The sequence below is a fragment of the Vicugna pacos genome, unplaced genomic scaffold (assembly GCF_048564905.1).
Source record: "Vicugna pacos unplaced genomic scaffold, VicPac4 scaffold_65, whole genome shotgun sequence".
Lineage (NCBI taxonomy): Eukaryota > Metazoa > Chordata > Mammalia > Artiodactyla > Camelidae > Vicugna > Vicugna pacos.
The window spans coordinates 412,234-438,246 of NW_027328746.1; the positions used below are offsets into that span (position 1 = coordinate 412,234).

Below are 26,013 nucleotides of genomic sequence, written 5' to 3' on the forward strand. Positions count from 1 at the left end.
TGCCGCTCCCTCCCCGCGGGACCCGTCCCGTGCTGCTTTGCCTTTTGTTCTTTCTTTTTTCCTTTTCTCCTACCAGATTTTTGGCGTCTTTGTCTTTTGAAGAGGGCGATGATCTGTTGGAGTTCCGCAGGTGCTCTGGTTGGCTGAGTGGGTCTGTAGATGTGGGTCTTGGTGTATTTGTGGGAGAGGGTGGCTTACAAGCGTCCTTCTACTCCGCCATCTTGCCCGGAAGTCTGGAATTTCCTTTAAAAACTGAAAATAGACTTAACTCATGATTCAGCCTTCCCACTCCCGGGCATGTATCAGAAGAAAACTCTAATTCAAAAAGTCACATGCACCTCAATGCTCAAAGCAGCACTATTTATAATTGCCAGGACATGGCAACAACCCAAATGTCCATTGACAGCTGACTGGATAAAGATGTAGTAGTATATTTATACAAAGGAATACTACTCAGCCATGAAAAAAACAAAATAATGTCATTTGCAGCAACATGGATGGATGTAGAGATAGTCATTCTAAGTGAAGTAAGCCAGAAAAAGAGAAAAATGCCATATGATATCACTTATATGTGTAATCTAAAAAATGACACAGATGAACTTAACTACAAAAGAGAAACTGACCCACAGACATAGAGAAACAAACTTACGGTTACCAGGGAAAGAAGGGGATGGGAAGGGATAAATATGGGAATTGGAAAAGTGTCCCTCTTGGGGAGTTATGGAAATGTTAGCTATCTTGATTGTGGTGATGGTATTCTGGGTGTAGACATCTATCAAATTCATCAAATAGTACATGTGAAATATGTGTAATTTACTATACAGGAATCATACCACAATAAAGGTGCCTTTAAAAAAAAGAAAAGAAAAGATTGGTGGCATTGTGTCCTACGTTTTTATGTGTCTGCAGTGAGTGGGTCTTCAAGTTTCCGGTCTGCCATGTTTTCTGAACCAGAAGTGCCCTCCTTCGCTTTTCTTTGGTAAACTGTCTGTGGGTGGCATTTATTCCCGTGGCTTCAACTTCTCTCTGTCCACTGATTAACTGTCAAATCTTTTCCAGCAAGGACATTTCATTTCAGTCCCAGAAATATACTTATAATTGACAAGTAAACATTCCCACTTGATTAGCCCATAAAAATCTCAAGCTCTGTGTGTTTGAATTTACACCCGCTCAGAACTAAGTTTACTTCTTCAAACAATGGCATCACTATCCCATCTATTTTCCGTGCCATACATCTGGGAGTTTTCCTTTACTTTTCCACTCCCTCACCCCCATCAGTACTAAAATTCTCTTCCTTAATAACCCCCAACTAAGTCCCTTCTTCTTGCTTCCCACTGCATTAATTCACACCCGTCGCTAGTCTCCCCAGTGCTGTTCTTTAGAGTGAACAATCCACTTTTCTCACTTTTAATGACTAATCTGTGTCACTCTCCTCCTTAAAACCCCAAAGAATTCCCCGTTGCGTATGTGAGGAAGTCCACGCTCCCTGATTTAACGTCACACCTTCTCATCACCTAATTGTTGCTTTTTTTCAGCCTCAGCTTCCGTTAGTTCCCCACAGCCTCTAGCCTCACTGACCTTCCTTCCCTAAGTGCAAAGGGCTCATAGACACGACCAGACCTCTGCACGAGACACACAAGCTGCGGAGAATCCCGTCCCCACCACGCACTCTCCTGGTCTAGAGATTTGCTGGAATCCTTCAGATGTCAGTGCAGAAAGCTTTTCTCCTCTGACACCTTCCCTACCTTCTAGAACCCTGCCCCAGGCAGTGCAAGAGCCCCTCTGAACATACAATATACATGAAGCCAAGTGACGCTTACCACATTGTTTTGAAAACCTATTTAAATTTGTCTCTTCCACGACACACTGTGATCTCCTTGAAGGATGGGGGCTGTGTGGTATTTGTCTAGACAGCTAATGTCTGGCACAGATCCCAGGCCATCAGAAACAGTCTGCTGACTCATCAAGAAGAATTGTCGTCTTTGCGACGTAAGAAAGACTACATGATCTCTGATCTTACACCATCCGGCAAGGGTCAAAATAATTTCACATAGAACTACACAGGCAAAATATGTGTATTCTTTTCCTCTTTGTGAGCCCGAGATCATAGGCATCCTGGAACGTAGGTGTCACTCTAAGCTGTCTGTCCCCTAGGCTGTCACATCCAACTTCAACATATTTTTTAGAAGTTGAAGGGATACATGTACATCACCCCGTCTTAGAACAAACGGCGCTTCAGCCTGACCCAGTTTAATGTCCATATGAAAATCAGTAATCTTCCAAACTGAAGCGTGAGGAAAGATTTCCCGTCTCTCCTTCCAGTCTGTCTGCCATCTGCATCCCACATCCCCACTGCTCACCTGCGTCAGACCACCTTCCATCTAGAAACATTTTCGGTGGGACACTTGGATGAGAACTAATTACAGCAGTCATGAAAATAGTCCCATGAACGTAGGCTCTGCACAACAAGGATGCTTTGACCGGAGGCCTCAGCCGTGGCCTGCAGGGTCTGTTCACGTTTTCTGCCTGGCTTCAATGCAGACGTTGTGCAGAAAATCAAGCCTGCCATTAAAGTCATAGAAGGCCCAAGAAATCCAGAAAAATAGAGTGAGAGTCATCTCCTTGGGAATATTTTGGAAACAATCCACAAATAGGAAGAAGAGCTTTAAGAAGTTCGTTTCAGAGCAGATGATGCCCAACTGCAGGTGGCTCAGTTTTGTTATTGTTGCTCGCTAGTTGGCTTTCTGCTGCTTCTAACACGCCTCTGTTTAGAGAAGTGGCCTGAGTCGGCCCTCAGAGCAGAAAGGTGAGCTGGGCCTAGCGAGAGCCGAGCTCCTCTGCTGTGTAGTAACCCGCTGAGAAGGAAGGGATGGCCCAGGGCTTCCTCTGACTCTCTCTCCCTCCGTTATAAACTCTCTGAAGGGAAAATGGAGTAAAAAATTCTTAATTCAGTATGGTATTGTGAAAGTGAAAAATTAACTGTCTTTGGAGGGGATGGTATAGTTGAAGGGGTAGAGTACGTGCTGGGATCAATTCCCAGTACCTCAATGTAAAAAAATAATAAGAAAAATTCTTTTTTTTTAAAAAAGGAAAAGGACAAAGAAGAAAAGAGATCTCAAACAACTCAAATTTAAAAGTAAATAAAAACATTTTATACATAGTAATCAGTTCAGTCTTTTGCTAGATTAGGAGTTTGGGATTAACAGGTACACACTACTATGAATAAAATAAATAACCAACTCCCAGGTCCTTAATAACCTAGTTCAACCTGAATCCTTTCTCTTTTTTCCCCTAAGCAACCCGTGGAAACCCCTGAAATTCTCACCTTATAAAGAATTCATTTAAAGGTGGTTTGAAAGTTACTGCTTAAAATATTTATTTGTGATTCCGTGAATATAGGTCTAGTAAGAAAGATAGACAATAAACCAGTAAGCAAAAAATATATTATGTACTGCCAAGTACTAATAATTTCCACAAAGAAACATAAAACATATTAGGAGAGAAAATGATTGAATAGGAAATATGTGCGTGCTATTTTAAATAATGTGGTCAGATAAGTCCTCTCTGAGGGTAAAATAATTTGAACAAAGTCCTGAATGAAGCAAAAGAATAAGCCACGTAGGTAACAGACAAGAAAAGCCTCCCAGGCCGGGAGAAGTGTAAGTACGAGACTTGGAGTTACAAACACAGCTGTCCTGGTGGGGACCATCTGGGCGGTGAAGATGGGCTGGAGCAGAACGGTGAGAACTGAGGCTGCAGAGACGGGTGAGGGTCCGGATCACACAGGGCCTTGGTAGGGACTCTGGATATCCTTCTGAGTACAATGGAAAATCACGAGAGTATTTTGCAAAGCGGAACAACTTGATCTTATTCATAGTGTAATGAGACAGCTGTGGGTAACATATGGGGAATAAGCAATGGAAGCAGGGCAAGGTAAGCTGATGGGAAGCCAGTGGGAAGAGTGCTGCTGACCTGGAGAGAGACACCGCGGTTGGGCTGGGATGATGGCGGGAGACGGGCTGAAATGGGGACACGATTTGGCAGTAACGGTCACAGGCCTTAATGCTCGAGTTGGACACAGACACAGAGTGCTTCAGGGTGATGGGTATGTGATATCCGGGGCTGAGCCACAGCTTTTGTGCAGAGACCTGACAGGAGAATAAAGTGGGGACGTTGACGTCGGTAAGAAGAGTTGGTGGGTGTTGAATTCCCCCTAGAGCCGCGTCTCTGTTTCTCTGTAGATGAAGTCAGCAGAGTAGGGTTGGGTGTTCCTACTTCTGCAGAGAATTGCGTGTCCTCCTCATCGACAAATTCGAGAGGCCGACCTGCCCATCCAATTGCAGCATCTTGAATCTGCTTCTTTCTATGCAGGAGGAGATTTCCAACTAAGATGCCAATCAAAAATTCCCGTGTCCAGGGTTAGAGCTGTGTGAGTTTGGGATGACCTCAGAGATGCCTCCACAGAGGTTCAGTGTGCTCTCTCTCCCTCAGAGCACATAGTTCCCTTCAGTCTGCTGGGTCTCAGCAGAGAAGATATCACAAATAGCCCTTCTCAGGCCCTGGAGACCAACCTCCCACTTGGCCAAGCTCTGAAAATGAGTACGAGTTCTGGGCAAAGGGCCTTCTCCAGGGCGCCATCTTGCAGATTACATGGGGACAGTGTACAAAAGAGTGGGAGGGTTGATGGTATAAATGGATTTTAATTTTTGCTCTGAATCTGATTCTGTCCTTCCGTTTTGTTAAGGAAGTGTTCTTAGGCCAGACATGATTCTCCTTTTTTCTTTCTATTTGATCATCCAAGGGGTTTAGATAGGGTATTTGTTTTAGGGTAAGAATCTTTAAAAAAAGAAAACCCTTGCAAATAGCGTCTTGTTAGGCATTTGGACAAGACAACCAGTAAATTCTCCCAGCAGTATTGAACCCCCTTGTTCCTCCAGGGGTTCTCCAAAGTATACATGTTCCAATTCTGACCCAAAACCAATGAGACTTTTCTTTTTTTTAATCACTTCACCACGGACAAAAGATATCACTAAAGAAGGTGAGAAAAGAACAGGTCCCCATCATCCAGAGTCCCTACCAAAGAGCCCACAGAAGTAAAGAGGAGATGAAAGAGAGAAACGTTTTATTTATACACACCGCAGGAGCCAACCAGAAAAGTAACTACCATGTTAAATGGTGAAAGTTAAAAGGCTTTGTTATCAACCTAACTGAATAGGGCAAAGGGAGAGGAGAGAATTGGCTTCCATGACAGGTTTTCTTCTACATCTATTGAATCTCAGGTATCTTCAGCTAAAGGGCTTTTGTATTAACCGTGGGTTCCATCTGACTTTCCATTCCTCGAACTTTGTTCTTCTTTTTCAAGATTCACTCATGTATTCTGAGCCCCTGGATTTTCCACGTGAATTTTAGATTGATTGTCAATTCCTGCAAAACACCACCTGGGATTTGGGTAGGCATACTTTGAATCCTTAGATCTATTCATGGACTACTGTCATCTTAGTAGAATGAAGCCTTCTGTTCAATGAATATGGGATTAATCTCTGTGAATGTAGGTCTTAATTTCTCTTGACAGAATCTCTCATGTATTGTAGTCTTCAGTGTCCAAGTCTGGGACTTATTCCTCACTTCCTGTGGATGCTGATTCAGAAGATACATGACCTCCTGGAGAACCTCTACTGCCATGGAGCTGACATGGAACTGAGTCCTGAGAAGGCTTTAAATTCTTTTAAAAATAGGATTAATGTACTTTAATTACTCCATAGATGAGTAATAAATGGGTCACATTAACATAGGATTTTATTCCTTTTAGAATTAGTAGAGTAATACACAGTACGAAAAATTGAAATATTGCCTAAAAGAGAAGAGATTAGTAATTCCCACACACAGAGGTGACTGTCATGAATGATTTGGTGCTTATGTCTCAGTCTCTGTGTCTCTCAGTATGTCTCTCTCCATCTCTTTCTCTCACACACTCACAATCAGATCAATTTACATCTATACTGATTTCTCACGTATGTGGTCGTGCAGATGGGACCTTGGATGCAGACTGTGGGTCTGCATACTTCCACCCTGAGGCCTCCCTTGACATTGGGTTGAGACCAGGCACCCGCTTTTCCAACTGCACAGCATTCATTCATCCACATGAACCAGAACGAGTGGACCCCATCCCCTCTCCATCAACATTAGTGTTTCTTTAATTCCGACTGTTTCAACCAGTGCTGTGATGAACACCCTTGAAAAGGCATCTTTGAATAGGTGTGTAAGGATTTTAGTGGGATGAACTGTAAGGATCAGAACTTCTGGGGAAGAGATGCATCTGTGGCCCTTTGATGCATCCTGCACCCTGTTCTCCTGAAGTGGAGCGTCCCTTCACTCTTCCCTCCAGGGGATCTGCTGGAGCCTCTGCCTGCTTACATTGTCACCAGGGCTGGTTGTCACCTGACTAAAGACCTGCCAGTGTGATGGTGACCGGTGCTGTCTCTGCAGTGTTTCCCTCTGCCTGTGTTCTCACCTGAGAGGTCAAGCATCTCTAACACACACTGGCCACCTGCATTGCCTCTCATTGGAACTGCCCATGTCTGCTCTGTTTCTGTTTAGAACACTGGGTTTCAAAAGATTTTTGGACTACAGGGATGGGAAACCTTTCTCCAACCTTGGGTTATGAGGAATGCTTTTTCCAGGTTGCGGTTTGTGTTTCAAGCAGTTTTTCTGGGCTTTTTCTAATTTTTTTGATTTGTTTGGTTTTGTTCTTGCCACAGGAAGAGCTAAGCATCTCCCTTCTGTCTTCTGGCTGTGGTGTCACAGGGGGAACAGCAGTGTCTACCCTGAGATCATGCACAGAGTTACTAAAAGGGCTTCATTTTGTACATCACATCTTTAATCCTCCTGGATATCCCCTTAAAATAATAAAAATGCTGTTTCAAGTGGAAACAAAAAAATCACCAGCCCCAGCTGAGAACATGTGGGCAGGCACAAAAAGCCAACTTTCATAAAGTTTCATTGAAAGGGAACACCCAGGAGAGGTAAAGACAGGCAGAGAGAAAGAGGACTTGGGGTTGTCAGGGGCTGGGTGAGGAGGGAGGGGAGTGCGCTCTCTGGATCCATGGTTTCACTTTGAGGAAAGAAATAGTGTGAAACTAGATGGTAGTGATGGTCGCACAACAGTGTGAATGCCCCTAATGCTCCTGAATTGCACAATTTAAAAGGGGAAAAGTCTATATTTTAGTACATGAAACTCTAAAAAGAAAAATAAAGGATGCCATAAATGATGTGAAACAAACAAAGGAAACTAAAGAAAACCAAACGAAAACATCTCCAGCGGAAGGGACGTCAAGTTTGGGGGGGGGACTGACAGTGGGATATTGGAGATCATTTTGAAGAAGAAGGTGTGGGTGGGTGCAGAGGGGGCTTTGCCCCAGGTGTTGGTGATGCCTGAACTGGTTCTCCGTTGCCCAGCAGTCCAGGTGCAGATGCAGGTTCAGGAGGAGCTGCAGGAGCGGCAGGAGGGAGCTCGGGGTCTCCTGCTGGATCCAGATCGTCCTTTTTTTGGTCTCTGACATCTTCCCCTGCCCCTGCCTCCTCTGTAACTATTGGATGTGGAGAGAGTTTTAAGTCTTGTGGAAGAGCTTATGCTGTGAGAGAGGAAAAATTTATCCACCTGCCTCCTTTTCCATGTGCCTCTTGAAAGACAGAAAACTTCCCAGAGCTTTCCAGACAGCTCCCTCCCAGAAAGTGCCCACAGGATGTGTTCTGTGACTGAATTTTTCCAGACAGGTGGTCTGAGGCCATTCTTTGCTCTGGTCCCAACAGTAGCCTCTGGGGACTCCTCCCTGTGTGGCCCAGCCCTCACCCCTCCCTCACCTACACACATGCACCAGCCCTGCCTTTCTGACCTTCGGGCTCTGCTTCGGGGGCTCCTGGTCCTCCACCTGACTTGCAGCGAGTTGGGCACGGTGCTCTAGGTCAGAGCCGGGTGTGCTGAGCTACCCGTCAGCCCCGAGCAGGTCCCTGGTAGAGCCCTGGGTGATGTCTGGGTCGGAGGCTTGCCCCACTGATTTCTGGGCCATGGTGGTGGGGACTCATCATTATCCAGACCCACCTGGAGCCTGCGCTGGCCCTCAGAAGAGTGGCACACCAGCCCTTCACTTGGGGAGGGGGCGTTGGTGTCCTTATTCATCAGCTTCTGTTCAGTATGTGGTATCTGGCTCTGCAATGACAGTGACCAGCAGCTGACCGGCCTGGAAGTCTCAGAGCCCTGCCCGATCAGGAACACACCTCATTCTGTCCACTCGACCCTCTACTGCCAGATCAGACTGGGATCTTGTTCAGCTCAGACACCCGGGAGGGAAAAGACATACCCAGAGAGCATGGGCTCCACCTCGGGCAGCAGGACCCTTCCCAGGTTCTCCACATCCCAGCCAGCCAGCTTTGACCTGGGCTGTGGATGTGACCGGGCCCCCAGGCCTCTGACTTGCTCTTGCTTGAGGCAGAAACCCATCCCCAACATGACTGCTCCACCTCCACCAGCCAGGAAGGGGCCGTGGTTCTACCTGGGTGGGATCTGAATGGTGGCCCGGCCTGGGCGGGCCTGCCCTGGGCCTCCCTGTGTTTCCTGTGGGTCTCTCTGGCCAAAAGGCTAGAGGCGCCTTGAGTGAGACCTGACCCAGCGCTGGCAGCGTTGGTACAGCCCCTTGCTGCGGGCTTTCCGGGGGCTGCGGCCTCGGGATACTGGGATGCAGCAGAACATGCCTCTGTCTCCAACCAGGTGAGCTGAGTAGGGACTTCTCTACAGAGTGGGTGCCTGGTCGCTTCAGTTCCAAGTTCTGTTGGGCTCTATTTCCAGGGAAGTGCGGTCACTACCTGGGGTCCACTTATCCAAGCTTCCTCCTGACACAAAGCTCCCCAAGCGCCTTTCTGGGCTGCCGATCTCTCATTTCTCACTCCATGCCGTGTTCACACACAGTGACACCAACTCAGCCCCCCCATAGCCCTGGGGAGGCCTGGATGCAACCAGTGCCGCAGCTTTGAAGACACAGCTGGGTTCATACCCGGCTCTCCCCACTCAGCAGTGCTATCCCCTGGACAAGCCACGTGCGTCTCAGGGTCTCCCCAATCCCCCATCGGCACAGTGGGTATCATTCTGGCCCCTGCTTCCTAGAGAAGCCATCCTGTCTCTAGACCTAGAAACACCTACTGCTTCTGTCAACCCCAAGGGCTGGCATCACAGGGAGCTCGTGCACAGACTCAGCAAAGGAAGGACCCCACAGAGGGCTGGCGGAGCGCAGAGCACATGCCACACAGGCCGGGGTCTGCCCTGGGGTCTGGAGAAAGTCACTTTCCTTGCTGCTTGCTTCCCAGCTCCCAGTCGTGAGACTGAAATTAAATACAACTCTGACATCGTCTGCTCTGGCATACAACCTCCTAGGTCATTCTGTCATGTTGACATACAGGTCCAGTGTCTCATCTCGGCCTCTGTGGTGGGCTGCCCCACAGTGGCTACCTATTTTTTGCCTTCTGTTCCCACACAATTGTGTGATCCCCAAACCCTCCCCTGGAGGGTGGATGGACTTTGGGACCAGGTTCTGACATGTAGACTGACTTGTGAAAATGTGCGTGAGTTCCACTCATTTCCAGCTCCAGTGTTTCTTCTCTCTGTCTCTGTCTATCAGTGCCTCTCTCTCTGTCTTGTCTCTCTCTCTGTTTCTCTGTCTCCCCCTGCTTCTCTGTGTTTCAGTCTGTCTGTCTCTTTTCCTGTATGTATGTGTACATATATTTATATGTATATGTGTGTATTTATGTGTGTGTGTTGTTCGGGCCCACGGCATGTCACGTCTGAAAATCCCTTGATGACATATTCATTATTTTGAATTCATGTTACTGAAGAAAAATTATCTTTGAAAATTGTGCAAGAACGTTGGTGGGATCTTCCCTAAGGATCAGCACTGCTAGGGAAGGGATGCACCTGTGGCACTTTGACGTATCCTGCACCTTGTTCTGCCGGAGAGGAGCGTCCATTTGCTCTTCCCTCCAGGGGACCTCCTGGGGCCTCTGCCTGTTCACGTTGCCACCAGGGCTGGTTATCACCGGGCTAAAGACCTACCAGTGTGATGGTGGCCAATGCTGTGTCTGCAGTCTGTCCGTCTGCCTGTGTCCTCACCTGAGAGATCAAACAACTCTAGCAGACACTGGCCACCTGCACTGCCTCTCGTTGGAACTGCCTGTGTGTGTTTTGTTTCTTTTCAGAACACTGGGCTTCAAGAGGTTTTTGGACCACAGGGATGTGAAGCTTTTCTCTGACCTTGGGTCAAGAGGAAAGGTTTTTCCAGGCTGTGGTCTGTCTTTCCGTCTGTCTTTCTTGGCCTTTGTTTTCTGCTTTTGTTTGCTTTTATTTTGCCACAAGAAGAGCTAAGCATCTCCCTTCTGGCTCTGGTTTCACACTTAGGACAGCAGTGCCTACCCCGAGATTATGCCAGAGTTACTAAAAGGGCTTCACTTGGTACGTCTCATCTTTAATCCATCTGGGTTTTCCTCTCAAAATACAAAAATGCTGATTCATGTGAAAACAAACAAAAATTCACCCGTCCCTACTTAAAATATGTGGGCAGACAGAAAAAAAAAGCCACCTTTTATATGATTTCATTGATAGGGAACCTCCAAGATAGGTAAAGACATAGGGAGAGAAAGGGGATTAGGGCTTGACATGGGCTGGGGGAGGTAGGATGTGGGGTGCGCTTTGTATACAAGCTTTTACTTTGAGGAAGGAAATAGTCTGAAACCAGTGGTGTTGGTCTCACAGCATTGTGAATGCACTTAATGCTCCTGAAAATTGCACAATTTAACATGGGAAAAGGCTAAACTTTATTATTATAAACTTGAAACTAAAATAGAATATACTCTAATAGAAAAGAAAAAAATCTGACTCCATAGAAGATCTGTTTTTTGGCTTTAACCCTGTGCCCTCTTTTCTAGGCTTAGTCCTACTAGCTCTGCACCTTTTGTAAAACAATGTTGCCTTTAGCCTGAAATATAGAGAGCCTATTTTCAAGGCTTTGATCTTTAAGGTTATTAACACTTTTGCAGTTATATAAAGACAACAAGTTTCAGAATAGAAAATAACTTTTGTTTTGTTAGAGGGTTTACAGAGGCATTATGACCTAGTCTACGTAGACAGCTGCAGACCAAGATAATGGCAGACTAATATGTTGGAGAACCATCTTCCCCAAGTCAGACTTCAGGCTCCTTTTCTACTAAAAAGGGGAGGGGCTGTGGTTGGTTGTTGCAAACTTCTTGGTGTAGGATTTCTTTGTTCTTGGAATCCTTTGCAGCTGTCCACGTGGGTCAGATCATGGTGTTCATGTAAAACCTGCAACAAAACATACTTTTTCTATTCTGCAACTTGTTATCTTTATAGGAGTGCAAAAATGTTAATATCCTTAAAGTTCAGAGCCCTGAGAATAGGCTCTCCTGTTTATTTCAGGCTAAAGGCAACATTGTATTACAAAAGGGGCAGAGCTAGCAAGACTAAGCCTAGAAAACACGGCAGAGGGTTAAAGGAAAAGGAACAGATCCAATATGGAGTCAGATTTGTTCTTCTCTATTACAGTGACTTTTGGTGAGAGCTATGATGATGATTCCTGGGTGGGTCCTCCACTGTCCCTGGCTGGAGTTCAGGCAGGATCACTGCCAGATTCCCCATGACTTTGGACCTAATCTCCCGCAGAGAAAGTGACAATTATTGGATTAAAATTACCTGTCAAAATCCCTTCAATTGCCTGTAAACTATACCACAGCAGGGGATGTCTCATTCACCAGTCAACTGCCACTCTCCACTGATGCAAGGGAACAGCGTCGCGGCAGGATCCATGGTGGCCTGGACAGTGCACCTTCCTACTTTGCTCTCCAGCCTTGGCTTCCTAACTTTGATGCTTTAAAAGCTTCCGTCCCTCTTCCCTCTGGCCTGGTGTGAATGAACAAGATCCCTGCACCCACCTGGGCTGAGCCTAGGTCACGCACACAGCCCCATGCACACAGCCCACCATCTGCTGTCTACCCCTGGGCTCAAGTGCACCCTCTGAACTCCCCCACCCCAAAGGTCCGCGTGCCCAGTGCCTCCACCCTAGGGATCCAGATCACCATCAGGACCATCAACCACCCAAGGCCCACAGGCCAGTGGCTGGCAGCCTGGGATCACCCTGACCCATCGGGTCAGATGAGACACAGGGTGTGGGCATCAGGGAGCCAGGGCGGGAATTGGAACCGCCTTCAACCCAGCCTGCCTCGCCCTGTAGACTCAGACATTAACTATGAAGGTGCACACTAGGCTGCATCCCCCACTGGTGGCAGTAGTCATCATTACTGGAGCCCGGATTTCCCCACCCCAACCACAGGGTGAGGGGTGAGGGAGTCAGCTCAGGGTAGGGGTGCACTCAGAGTGAAGGGGATCCCACGGTGAGGGGGTATAGTTTGAGGAGTGTGGGGCCCGCTCAGAGTGGAACTGACCTGGCTGAGAGGTGAGGGGTACAGTTTCAGGATGTTGGGGGTCCTGTGGTGAGGCATGAGTGTGTAGGGGCCATAGGTTAGGACCTAGCAGGACGGAGTGTCAGGGCAAGGACTTCGGTGTGAGGAGAAGAAGCCCTGTCTTCAAGGTCTGGTGGGAAACTGGGCCTGGCCAGGGGTGGGAGGGTAGTAACAGGGAGGGGAAGGTGAGCAGGGGAAGTGGGGCTGGCGGGGTGTGTCCTGGCCCAGGGCAGTCGTGGTTCTAGTTCTGTGCCAGGACCCAGTCGGTGGCGGGGTGAAAGCTCTGGGAATGGAGACCCGGCGGGACGAGCAGGAGGGGCCCCAGCCGGCTCCTCCCGGCCCCAGTGGCCAGGTCCGGTAAAGCAGGAGACCCACCCGAGCAGTTTGCGCTGTAGGCGGGAGGAGGAGGGGCGCGCACGCGCAGACGGACAGACGCGCGGACGCCGGAACCGCCCAGAACGCGTGGAAGCTGGCGGCAGCCGGTTGCTCCTGGACCAGCTCCTGGAGGAGGAACACGGCCTGGGGTCTGGGCCGCCGCTTGCCCTCGGCTCGGCTGCCGCTGCTGGGCAGTTAAGGGGGCGCTAGTGGGGGCCGCTGCTCAGGGAGCCGGCGGGTGACGCCTGGGCTGTGCAGCTGGGAAGGCGCACAGGGAGGGGTGCGGAGGTGAGGTCCCGGCCGCGCGTCCCGCTAGGACCCTGAGGCGGGTCCCAGCCGCCGCTGTGGTTCGTGGTAACCCCGCTATTAGTAGTTCCTGAACCCCGCGTTTGTGCCGCCGCTTACACCCGGATTTAGGAGAGCAGGTACAGCCCCAGGAGGTGGGAGTGTGCTGGACGGCTCCGGAGCATCTCCAACCAGCCCTCAGACCATGGCCTGCTCCTGGGAGGCGGGTGCGGTGCGGTCGCGGGGCCTCGGATGGAATGGGGGCTGCCCCATGAGAGCCCCTGGATTTGCTCCCATCTTCCCCGCGGGCTGACCTTGGGGGCGGCCTCTAAAGCCCCAGGTTCATGGGACTCAGGTTACAGGTCAGTCTGCTCCTGGGAGGTGGGCTCGGTGCGATCAGTGTGCTGGGATGGCTGCAGCAGCAGCAGGAAATGGTTGCAAACCCCGCTCTCTCACAGGGCAGCCCCAATCAAGCCATGGCATCCACCGCCAATCCCTGACAGCACAGCACCCGCCTTCCAGGAGCAGGCTGACCTGTAACCTGAGTTCCACGAAACTGGGGCAGCAGAGGCCAAGCTCAGGCCATGCGCTGGGGAGTTTGAAACAAATCCACGGGCTCCCATGGGCAGACCCCATAACCCGCCACTGCCTTCGACCACACCGCGCCCTCCTCCCAGAAGCAGGCCGACCTGCGGACCGTGCCTGGAGCAGCAGAAGCCGAGCCCTGGACAGGCCGTGGGGGAGATGGGGGCAAGTCGACCAGTTTGCCAGGTCGCTGCCCATCTCCCTGCCGCTGCCCCAGGTTCGTGGATCACTTTTTTTCAAGTCAGTGGGTTCCTGAGAGGCAGGTGCGGTGCAGTCAGGTGGCGGGGGCTGCGGGGAGGGGTGCTGCCCCAAGGGGAGCAGGTAGACTTGCTCCCATCTCTCCCAGGACCAGACCTGGGGATGGCATCCGCTGCCTCAGGTTTGCAGGACGCATGTCATGTCAGCCTGTCCCTGGGTGGAAGGCTCAGTGTACTCGGGGCAGCCTCAGTGGCTGACAAGGATTGTAGATGTGGGCTCTAGCCCACCATAACTAACTCTCCTTTCTTCTCTTGCTTCCTCAGTTGGTGGCTGTATCGGGTTTTTCATTATAGGTTATTGCTGGATAATGAACATAGGTTTCTGTGCTATATAGAAGAAATTTTATTTAAAATCTCTTTTTATATATAGTGGCTAACATTTGTAAATCTCAAACTCCCAAATTTATCCCTTCCCATCCCCTTACCCTGGTAACCTTTAGATTGTTTACTAAGTCTGCAAGACTGTTTCTGTTTTGTAGATGAGTTCACAGTGTCTTTTTCTCTCTTTTTTTAGATTACACATATGAGTGGTATCATTTAGTATTTTTCTGTTTCTGGCTGCTTTCACTTAGAATGACGATCTCTAGCTCCATCCATGTTGCTGCAAATGGTTTTGTTTTTTCCTATTCATGGTAGAGTAGTATTCCAGTGTATAAATATGCCACAACTTCTTTATCTAGTCATCTGTTGCTACATTTAGCTTGCCTCCATGTCTCGGCTATTGTATACAGTGGTGCTATGAATACTGGGGTGCAGGTATCTTTTCACATTGGAGTTCTTTCCCGTTATATACCCAGATGTGGGATCGCTGGGTCATAGGCTAAGTCTACTTTTAGTTTTTTGAGGGATGTCCATGCTTTCCATAATGACTACACCAAGCTGGATTCCCACCAGCAGTGTAAGAGGGTACCCTTCCCTCTACAGCCTCTCTAGCATTTATCATTCATGAACTTCTGAACGATGGCCATTCTGACTGGTGTGAGCTGATACTTCATTGTAGTTTTGATTTGAATTTCTCTGTTTTTTAGTGATATCGAGCATTTTTTCATGTGCATATTGGCCATTTGTGTCTTCATTGGAGAAATGCTTGTTTAGGTCTTCTGCCTATTTTTGGATTGAGTTGTTTTTTTTCTGTTATTAAGTTGTATGAGCTGTTTATATATTCTGAAAATTAAGGCTTTGTTAGTCGTATCATTTGCAAATATTTTCTCCCATTCGTAGGTTGTTGTTTCTTTTTGTTTTACTTATGGTTGCCTTTGCTGTGAAGAAATTTATGAGTTTAATTACGTCCCTTTTGTTTATTTTTTCTCTTATTTCCATTGCCTGGGTAGATTGCCCTAGGAGAACTTTGATAAGATTTATGTCAGATAATGTTTTGCCTATGTTTTCTTTTAGGAGATTTATCATGTCTTGTCCGTCTGCATCTTAAGCCCGTACTCTAGATCTGTGCTTCAGTTTTGAATTTTGAGCTTCTTGGAGAACACCTACTCTTAGCTCATATGTCAGATTCAACATGTCTAAAGCTGATTTCATAATCATTTTTCTTGCAGCATCTCCACTTATTCAGTGGTATAATCATTCTTCCGGTCTTGAATACCCTAGGCTTGGAATGGTCTTTGATTTATATTTCTCTCACCACCCTCCACATATTGTCGGCTTCTGGAACTGTATGCTTTTGGTTTCAAGCGTCTATTCTGATTGCTGATACTCTGATGAAGAGCTTTCATCCCTGATACATGAGTTTTTCCTTCTGCTGAATTCTTGGATATTCTCTCCCCCCGCTTTCAGTCAACCTACAGTTTTGACGCTCCAACATCTAGAGTCAAGTAGAGACTTACCACAACCATATCTCAGCCAGGTAGTCTCGACCTTCCATCATTTTGGCCTTACCTTATGTGTTCCAATCATTATGTGACTTAGCCTCCTAGGGTAACCTGTGCCTTATTAAAAACCAGGAGTCACCAGCCTTTTCCTATCCAGTCTTCAGTTAAAACAGCTTAGAATTGCCCTGAGAACTAGTTGGAGCCCCATTCCCTTCATAGAGTCTTCCCTATTTACTTCTAGCTCCTCTTTGTATTCCTGCAATGTTTATGATCGGTAGCCTGTAATCTTGGCTTTGAGTACTGACTTGGTACCATTCCCCGGTGGTTTCCAATGTGTCTCCTCACTTAGCTGGTAACTGGAGAAGACTCCCTTGTTCAGCCTCCTTTATAACCCTCACCCTGCTTAGCATCGGGCCATAGCAGGCATCCAGGCAGTGCTTATCTACTTTATTTATTCGCAGGGATGGTGGTGTGGATTATTGCTAATAACTATTAATTCAGTGTTGCAATTAAAAAAGAAAGCCAAGAAAATCCATAAAACTTTATCTCCATGTTCAGTTTAGCTCTTTACCTCAATAGTTTTAACTCTGTGTTTACATTCACATAGTGTTCAGTGCTTGTACAGTTCCCTGAGGCAAGCAGGTGAGATATCATTATGTTTGACTTTCACGTTACATTTCATATTGGATATATTTGTGCAATGACAAAACCTTCTTTTATAAGTAAACAGCCGGAATCCCAGAGAGACTAAGAGCCTAACCCAGGGTCACCTGGTTAGAGTTTGGCACAGGTCAGGATTGCGTTTCACATCTTCCAGCTGATCCTCTTCCAGTGCCTTTTCATTCCAGTGCTGGGAAATGTAGCCCCATCAGCCAAACGGCCAAGTCGCATTGCTGCCCCTTTACCTGCCAGTGATGGCAGTGCTACAAAAAATGGCAAAGGAAAGGTCAGAAATAGGAGTGATAAAAGACATGGAAGTGCTGGAAATGGATCCTCAACCTCCTCCTCCCTATTTGAGCGCCTCACAATTGTCCAACTCTGACAGTGCTGTTCATTGTTTATAACAGAGTCTTTAAAATCAGACTGATCTTTTATAGGACATGCTTTTATCCTGGTCCCTTTCCTGCTAGTAGTCACCGTCATGGGCAGAAAGTGCCTGACTGGGCTCTGTTTGTCACGTTGGTGGGAGGGAAAATGGGAGAGGGAGCGTGTTGAACTGAAGCCGAGCTATTTACAGCTCTGTTGTTCTAGGATCAGAGCAGTTCCACTCTTGCTTTCATCACCTCTCCACCTCCGAGTCCAGCCACCCACTCCTGCCTGCTTCCCCACATGCCACGTCCTGGGGGAGGACAGGGTGGTGGGCAATGCCACCTCCGCCCTCCGCTCTGGGAGGTGCAGGGGTCTGCTTTAACTTTTGAGCTGTTTTGGTAATTGGGCTTTTCCAGCTTTTCTAGACATCTCCTTTCCAGCTCTGAGAAATTGGAGATGTAACTTAACCGTACATGGACTATATTGATGTATTCAGTGGCATTAATGTGATGTTGTCTTTAAGGTGTTCTGTGACTGGATAGGAGGTTTTTAACTCACAGGATGCTTCACATCCAATTCTAAAGGCCTACAGGATGCAGGTGTAATTCAAGTTCTTACATGTCTGTAAGGCAGACATGAACATTATTTGATAATATGACCATATGTTCATAGATTACGGTTAGTCCGCCGGCTCTGTATCTAATAAAAGTTTAAATTCCAAACGCTTGAAGAAAATTTGCGGACCATGTCTTTTTGCCTGTAACTAGTTGCAAAAACTGAAATCACAGCTCTACCACAAGCCACAGTGTTTCCCAGTAGAGAAAGCCCTCTACTTTTACAACCTGTAAGTAATGCGGTGGTTCTTTGGGTGAGATGAGGGATGCCACAGTATTTTGTAGGGATAGTAGAGTGGCATGACAAGTATTCTGGGACTGGTTACAGTTGAATCTCTACTTCCTGTATCCTGGACTGATTACAGAGGCAATGTTAGTGCGATAACCAGCTTCTGAATGCAAGTGTAGCTAGGAAGACAACAGAGAAAATAGAAGGGTTATAAAGTAATGGAGGGACTTCATAGCAGTACAAATGGTGACTTTGAGACCACCAGCTGCTGACGTGAACTTGGCAAGAATTTGTGAGAAGCGGTGGGTGTCATTGCAAGCAGGAGAGTCCTGCAGCTTTTGGGGTGAACAGGCAAAGGGGAGAGCAGATATGGTGGCTACCCAGGGTCTATTTGTGTCCTGAATGTGAAAATGTCTGGTCCCCTGTTCAATTTGCAGCCACAACTTCACATGACTCAGGGCATTATTTCCACCAGAAAACCATAAAAACATAAACAACCTCTGTTTCCCAAAGTGTTTGTTCTCGATCTGAGATGATTGTCCTTTGGTGGGAGGAAAGTGGGCGATGGGGCCTATTACATCACCCCCTTTCACTGGAAGTCTACCTCGCTGCTTTTCACCCGACTCCTAGAGGTGCTGTCATTCTGTTACACCTAGGCCTGTAAGACGGGCTCGACTGAATCCTCACGTGAAGAGGAATGGTTACGTGCAGTTTTAAAAAATTGCTTGGGTCATGTGGTCCTTTGTTCCCTCCATTGGAAATCACTAGTCCAGAGCAAGTAGTATGCATCTATAGAAACTATATTGTTTGTAAGATGTCTTCAGAAGTTTTGCAGTAGGTTTAAATATTTGCTTGGTGATGGCATCTTGATTGTTTGAAGGAGGCAACCCTCACTAGGGGCTTTGTGTGCTTCCTGTCTGAGAGTTCCTTTACTGGCAGTAGAGTGTTTGTAGGCAGAGTTAGAAAGTTACCTGGTCTGAGAATCTGAATTTGCCCACAGCTGGGAATTGGCAGAAGAGTCAGTTATGGAAGGAAGGCTTTAGGATTATCTGGTAACAGAGTTCTGGTATCCAAACCCTGGGAAACCTCAGCTTTTGTAGAGTATGTTCTGTAACAATAGGCTATTGGATAATTTTAACACTTGTTATGGGATGTAGAGTTGGGGAAAACCTTAAAAATGAAAGAACCTTAAAAGAGAATCTCCAAATATTTTAAAGAAGACAGTTCTCAGAATGAGAGCTTTTCTGGAAAAGACTAGTCCTTCACTTCACAGGGGAAGCAGGGAGCAGGTGTAACTGCACTTACGGTAACTTAAAAGGTAAACCTTACCCTCCCACTTGGCTGTTTCCTGGTGTACGTTCATCTTCCACATCTGTAGTTTCAGACATGATGTGTCATTTTCTGGTACTCCATTCTGCTTCTGAGTGACAGACTGACACAAAGACACATAGCAATTGAAAAATTGCGCAAAGGACTTTATTGTTAAAAATGTAGACCTGTGGCAGGGTGCTGCATTTGCAACTGACTTTCAGTACAGAGAACACTTAAAAGAATGCAGTGTTATTTCTTTTTTTATTCCTTTAAGCCTTTGAATAGAAGGTTTTCTTTGCAGAGTTTCTGGAGTACATCAGAACAAGCAGGAACTAAAAATACCTTTAAGAAAGCACCAGTATAGACGTTGCTTATAGTCTGGTATGTGTATTAAAGTTAATTCTTTAAAGCAGGAAGTTGTAACACTCAATTTCTTAAGCATATATAAACATTCTTGACTCAGTGACATTCTTTGTGAGGTGAAGCTGCTTTTGCTTCCATTCTGAGCATTGAAATGCCTTCTATGATTCTTCTACCAGTCCTCAATATTTTATTTTCCCTCTGTTGTGAACTTGTTATTAAACCTGAAGCAGATATAAATATCATTAGCTTGCTACATATGTAGATATTCAGTGTTACATAGTCAGAAAGTTTGTGTACATCACACGTATCTACTTAATTCCCCCTTTTCCAACTGTGTTCCTGATGAAAGGATGGTGGGAAATGGCATTATGGGGATATGTCTTACAGTACACAGTGTTTTCCCTTTTCCCTCTACCAGATCTGGATATTCTTTCAGCTTTCGGCTTCTAGACTTACTAGCTCTTTTTCTTAAGCCAGGTGTAAATCATCCCCCTGCTCACACACACATGCGTACACACACACACACACACACACACATTCTGCCGTAGGGAGTAGTGTGCACCATCCCATCCTCCCACTCCAGCTCTGGACCCAACCACTGGAGGCAGTGTCTTGCACGAATTCATTTATAAGTTCCTTTTTAAAACTCGAGTGGTCGGGAAAAACTACTGATATCCACACCTAGTAGGCAGGCCCTCAAGGACAACTTCTATGGTTAATGCCAGGTTATCTTAATGTTTGAGTACCTGGGTTTCATGTCTTCCTCTACCACCTGTGTGACCCGTGATTTCCACATTTCTGTCTCCCGCTAGACTTTTTCTCTCCAACTCTGGACTCTTACAGTCTTCTGCTGATTTGACATCTTCACTTGGAACTCTGATATCTTAAAACCAACATGTGTAAAAACTGAGCTCTTGGTCCTCCTACCCCCCAAACTGGTTCTTTCTGCAGCCTCCCCCATTCAGTTAATGGAAACTTAACCCTTCCAGCTGCTTGGGTCAAAAAACGTGGGGTTATTCAGACTTTCACTGACATACCACATGAATTCTGTCAATAGATCTGGTTTAACACTGCCTTTAAAACATATCCAGAACCCAGCCACTTCTCACCATGGCTCCTGCCTCCACTGCTGCTTCCCTGCCCTGAGCCACTGTCCTCTCCTCCTGCACAGCCCTTCTCAGAGGCTTCCCTCCTTTCATCTCTGACCCGTTTCGACAATTCTCACCCGGCAGTCAAGTGAGCCTTGAAAACCTAAGTTAGATTGTGTCGTCCTTCTGCAGTGCCTCCCCATTTCACTCCGGGTAAAAGCCACAGTCCTTACAACGTCCTCCAAGGCCGTACAGGATCTGCACTGACCCTTCTCCGCAGCTCCAGCCGTGCCCCCATTCTGGAACATGCGAGGTGCACGCTGGCCTAGGTGATGGTTATTCCGTCCAACTGGGACTCCTCACATCCTAGTCCTAGTTCTAACCTCAGTCCTCAGTGTGGCCAGCTTTGGTATTTAATACAACATCACCCTCATCCCATACCCTCAACTCTCTTTACCTTGCCCTTTTTTCATTTTTCCATGGTTCCTCTTTCCTAACATGCCACCTCCTCTGCTGCTCTGTTGTGTGAATTGTCATCGTCACCCCCCAACCCTGCTAGACTCCAGCCAAGCTCCGTGAGGACAGTACTTTTGTTTTGTTTATTGATTTATTCCAAGTGCCTAGATTAGTCCTGTGTACATATTAGGCAGTCAAAAATTATTTGCTGAATAAATTAAAAGACTATTTTAAAAATGAATCATCCTTTCAGGAACGGGTGAGGAAAGGAAGCTGCATGAATGAAAATGGTGCAGTAAATAATGATATTTGCCTGTTGTTCTTTGTGTGATATATATATATATATGTGTGTGTGTGTGTGTGTGTGTGTGTTTTAGTCTTAATTTGGTATCCCAGTTTCTCAATTTAAAAGCTGTATTAAGGTGTAATTTACAGGCCATAAAATTGACACATTATAATTGTACAAGTCAACAATTTTAGCTATTTGTAGAGTTGTGCAACTGTGTCCTCAAAAAGTCCCCTTGTGTCCGTCCATACGCAGTTCACCCTGCCCTCAGTGGCACCCTGATTTTATTTGTTTTTGTTTTTTTGGCAATCACATCTCAAAAGAATAATTTACACAGCAGTACTAATATAGCTTTGCACTTTTCGAAATGACACACTTAAATATGAAATCAGCGGTCATTGCTGAATGTAGGTAGCAGTATCAGACATTGGTGAGAAGAATGGACTTGAGTGTCAGACTGGCTGCAGTCTTACCCAGCTCCAACATTTACCAAGTTACCCAAATTATTTTCTGCCTCAAGCCCTTTATCTGTTATATGGGGGTAATAATAGCAGCTTACAGAGTTGTTGTGAGGATTAAGCAAGCAGGGAAACAAAATTTAGTATAGTGGCCAGCTTATGTTATTACCTAAGAAATAGCGTTGCAGGTAGAGAGCAAAATTCAAATCAGTTTCTAAAGTATGTGTAAAATATGATCCAGTTCCTGCCTGGTTTGTAAACACGTATGCTTACTGCAGAATGTAAAAGCAGGCTACTTTCCAACAGAAAAGATCATTTCTCAGCATTTCTTTCAAAGGTAGTTGCAAAATCATTCTTACTAAATTTTCTGTGCCCATCTCTGACAGAGCTTTGACACCAGGGAGGTAATTATCTACTATTTTGTTAAAATCATGCTGACCATCAGAAAGTGTTCTCAATTATATTTTAGCCTTTATGTTGGGAAATACTGTGAGACTTCTTCTAAATTAATGGGGGGTGCATTCATTGTAGCTCTTGTAACCGGATAAGCCTGCACTAAATTATCTTTTTTTAACTTTTAATTAAAGTAATTAATTAATTTCTTGCAGGGGGTTGGTAATTAGGTTTTTATTTATTTTATTTTTAGAAGAAGTACTGGGGATTGAACCCAGGCCCTTGTGCATGCTAAGAATATGATCTTTCACTTGAGCTATACCCTCCACCCTAAATTATCTTTAATAAGGTCTTTTTCTCTGTTTGTTGTTTTCTTTTATGTACAGATACACAAAGCAGGGTCATCAGAAGCCTCTCAATTCCAAAAATAATAATAGTGAAAAATATTTTGCAGTGACAGTGAATCCTTGGCAGATGAGGAAAGATTGTAAAGTCCTGAATGAATTCAGAAGGTATTGTTACATTAACATACATGTAACCATGGTTCTCTTACCTTTATTTTTCACTTTATAATGAAGATACTCCCCACCCGTCAAGGTTGCTTTGTTTGATATAGGGAATATCTGAAGCCTTTTCTGCAAGTTTTTTAAATAAGTAAGAGCAGGTAATTTATCAGAAGTGTGAATGGTGTAATCTGCCCTGTCTAGTATGGAAGCCACCAGCCACATGTGGCTATTGTGAATTGAGATGTTCTATAAGTGGAAAATTCATAATAGATTTTCAAGAGTTCGTACAACAAAAATAATGTAAAATATTTATTAATAAGTTTTAAAAGTGTTAATCACACTTTTGAAATGATAGTATATTGGCTATTTTGGGATAAATATAATTATTACTGGAATTAATTTCACTTGTTCCTTTTTATTTTGTAAATGGGGTTACTGGAAAATTGTGACTTGCACTATGTTTCTATTGACAGTGCTGGCTTCTAAATTATTGCAAATAATATGAAAAGAAAACTTTGATTAAAAACTTTGCAATTTAGTAGTTGATTTACATCATATTAGTTTCAGGTGTACAACACAGAGGCTCAACATTTTTATAGATTATATTCCATTTAAAGTCACCATAAAATAATGGCTATATTTCCCTGTGCTGTATGATACAGCCCTGTAACCTGTCCATTTTGTACATAGTACTTTTTACCTCTCAATCCCCTACCCCCTTCCTGCCTCCCCTCTCCTCTTTCTCCCCATTGGTAACCACCAGTCTGTTCTGTGTACCTGTGAGTCTATTTCTGTTTTATTATAGTCATTAATTTGTTTTATTTTTTAGATATACATAGAAGTTAATACATAGAATATTTGTTTTTCTTTCTCTGACTTATTTCACATAGCATAATACACTGTAGGTCCATCCATGTTATTGCAAATGGCATTATTTTATTTTTTATGGCTGAGCAGTATTCCATTGTGTGTGTGTGTTCATGTGTATATATGTGTGTGTATATATATGTATATATATACATATATATATATATATATATATATATATGTATATATATAAAATATACCACAACTTCTTTATCAAGTCATCTGTCAGTGAACATTTGGGTTGTTTCAGTGTCTTGGCTATTATAAATAGTGCTGCTGTGAACATAGGGGTGCATGTGTCTTTTTGAATTATATTTTTCTCCAGACATATACCCATGAATGGGATTGCTGGATCACACATAAGTCTATTTTCAGTTTTTAAGGAACCTCTATACTGTCTCCCATAGTGGCTGCACCAATTTACATTCCCTCCAACCGAGTAGGAGGGTTCCTTTTTCTCTTAAAAGGTCAAAAATTCTCTACATATATATACTTTCCTTACAGTTTAGGACACAATTTGGCAAAAGCCAGATAGAAATTAATAGGAGTAAATACAGTATTTTTTTTAAATGTCCATGCATTATGGATAGATATGTTACTGATGAGTTGGTTCCCTTTTTTTGTAGATGCAGAAGTTTTTATAGCTTCACAGACATTTCAGTCTTGCAGAGAGAAAAATTTCTTTGCATTTTGCTGAACTTGTCCAGGTGGCTTTATCGAATTTGGTCCAGGCCTCCAGAGGTGAATACACATCCAAACCTGAACCATTTGAATGTCTGCAAGAGTTTAAGAGTCTAGAATGTCAGATCTGGACTATAACTCTGGTGAATGACATCAGTGAGTGGACTCAAGAAAACTCCATTTGAGTGCAAAACCTTTCATAATTGAAAAAAGGCTTTGAAATTGTGGCAAAGCCAGAGACTTTTATGTCACATATGGCCACAAACACATGGGGACAACCACAGGCCTTCTGGAGTGCCAAGGGAATTCCATGTGAGGAGTCCAGCACTCACAGGAATCCAGCAAGTCCCTGCCAGCCAGAGCACCTTCATTGCTACTGTGCAGTTTTGAGCAAATGTCTTTTCATCAGGTTCAAATTGGTTTGTTGTTATTTTATTGCATAAAAAAAATCAAACAACTTCTTGCTCCCTTGGTGAAAGTAAAAGCAAACATTTTCTGATTTCTTTTGACAGAGACAACATGAGTCTATGAATCTAACCTCATCTGTGATGGTCTGCAGCTGGGAGCAACCAGATCAGTGTCAGCCCCATTGCAGCCATTGGCTGGGAGCCTGCATGTTATCTGGAATGATATTTGAAACATGTCACACTAGCCGTGTCTTCGCTGTGGGCTGGGAGGCGAGTCAGTCAGAATCTGCATTATGGAATGTATGTTTCAGATCCAAAGCTAGGAGATCTTTTTTAATAGCCAGAGAATATAGTCATAAATATATCTATTAATGTATTTATGCAAGAACAATTTTAAAGAGTTTTTTATTACAAAAATTTACCCCCCAAAATTGAAAATGAAAGAACAGTGGAGTTAAAAATCATCTGTACCTTAAATATACATAAAGAAACTTAAAATCCTCTTAAACATTTTTTTGTTCAAATGAAGATATTTTTCCCTTCCAAAAAGGAAAATTATTATTTCATATTTTTTTTGCTTTCTCCTTTTATTATATATTCCATATCAATAAATATAATTCTTTTAAATCCCTTTTAATGGCTGTTTAACACTATATTGAACAGATATGCAAATAGTCCTAGGTTTCAGAAATTTAAAAAGTTGTCATTACAATACCACTGCAAAGAATATTTTGGTGTTTCTATTTTTAGTTACTAATTTGGACTAAAATTAACAAGTTTGCTTTTCTTCATCTAAAACATTGGTTATTTTATGAATGAACTGTAAGGATTTTAAATAACTTTTCAGTAATTTCAACAAAGAAATTATCTTTTTTTAACATTTTTTATTGATTTATAATCATTTTACAATGTTGTGTCAAATTCCAGTGTTTAGCACAATTTTTCAGTCATTCATGGTCATATACACACTCATTGTCACATTTTTTTCTCTGTGATTTATCATAACATTTTGTGTCTAGTTCCCTGTGCTATACAGTGTAATCTTGTTTATCTATTCTACAATTTTGAAATCCCAGTCTATCCCTTCCCACCCTCTACCCCCCTGGTAACCACAAGTCTGTATTCTCTGTCCATGAGTCTTTAGATTCCACATATGAGCGATCTCATATGGTATTTTTGTTTCTCTTTATGGCTTACTTCATTTAGAATGACATTCTCTATGAGCATCCATGTTGCTGCAAATGGCGTTATGTTGTTGGTTTTTATGGCTGAGTAGTATTCCATTGTATATATATACCACTTCTTCTTTATCCAGTCACCTGTTGATGGACATTTAGGCTCTTTCCATGTTTTGGCTATTGTAAATAGTGCTGCTATGAACAAAGAAATTATCTTTAAGGCAAAAATGTATGATGGTTTGCAAATCTATTTTTATTATATCTTCACTTTTACCAGTGTCATATGAGTGTGTGTTTGCACAAGTG

The 26,013-nt window shown here is 44.6% G+C and overlaps 1 long non-coding RNA gene across 1 annotated transcript in view; it reads left to right on the forward strand.

The window, feature by feature from the left end:
* The window catches only part of LOC140694596 (uncharacterized), a 490,643-nt gene that overhangs the window by 90,132 nt on the left and 374,498 nt on the right, over positions 1–26,013 (forward strand). The window lies entirely within an intron of this gene.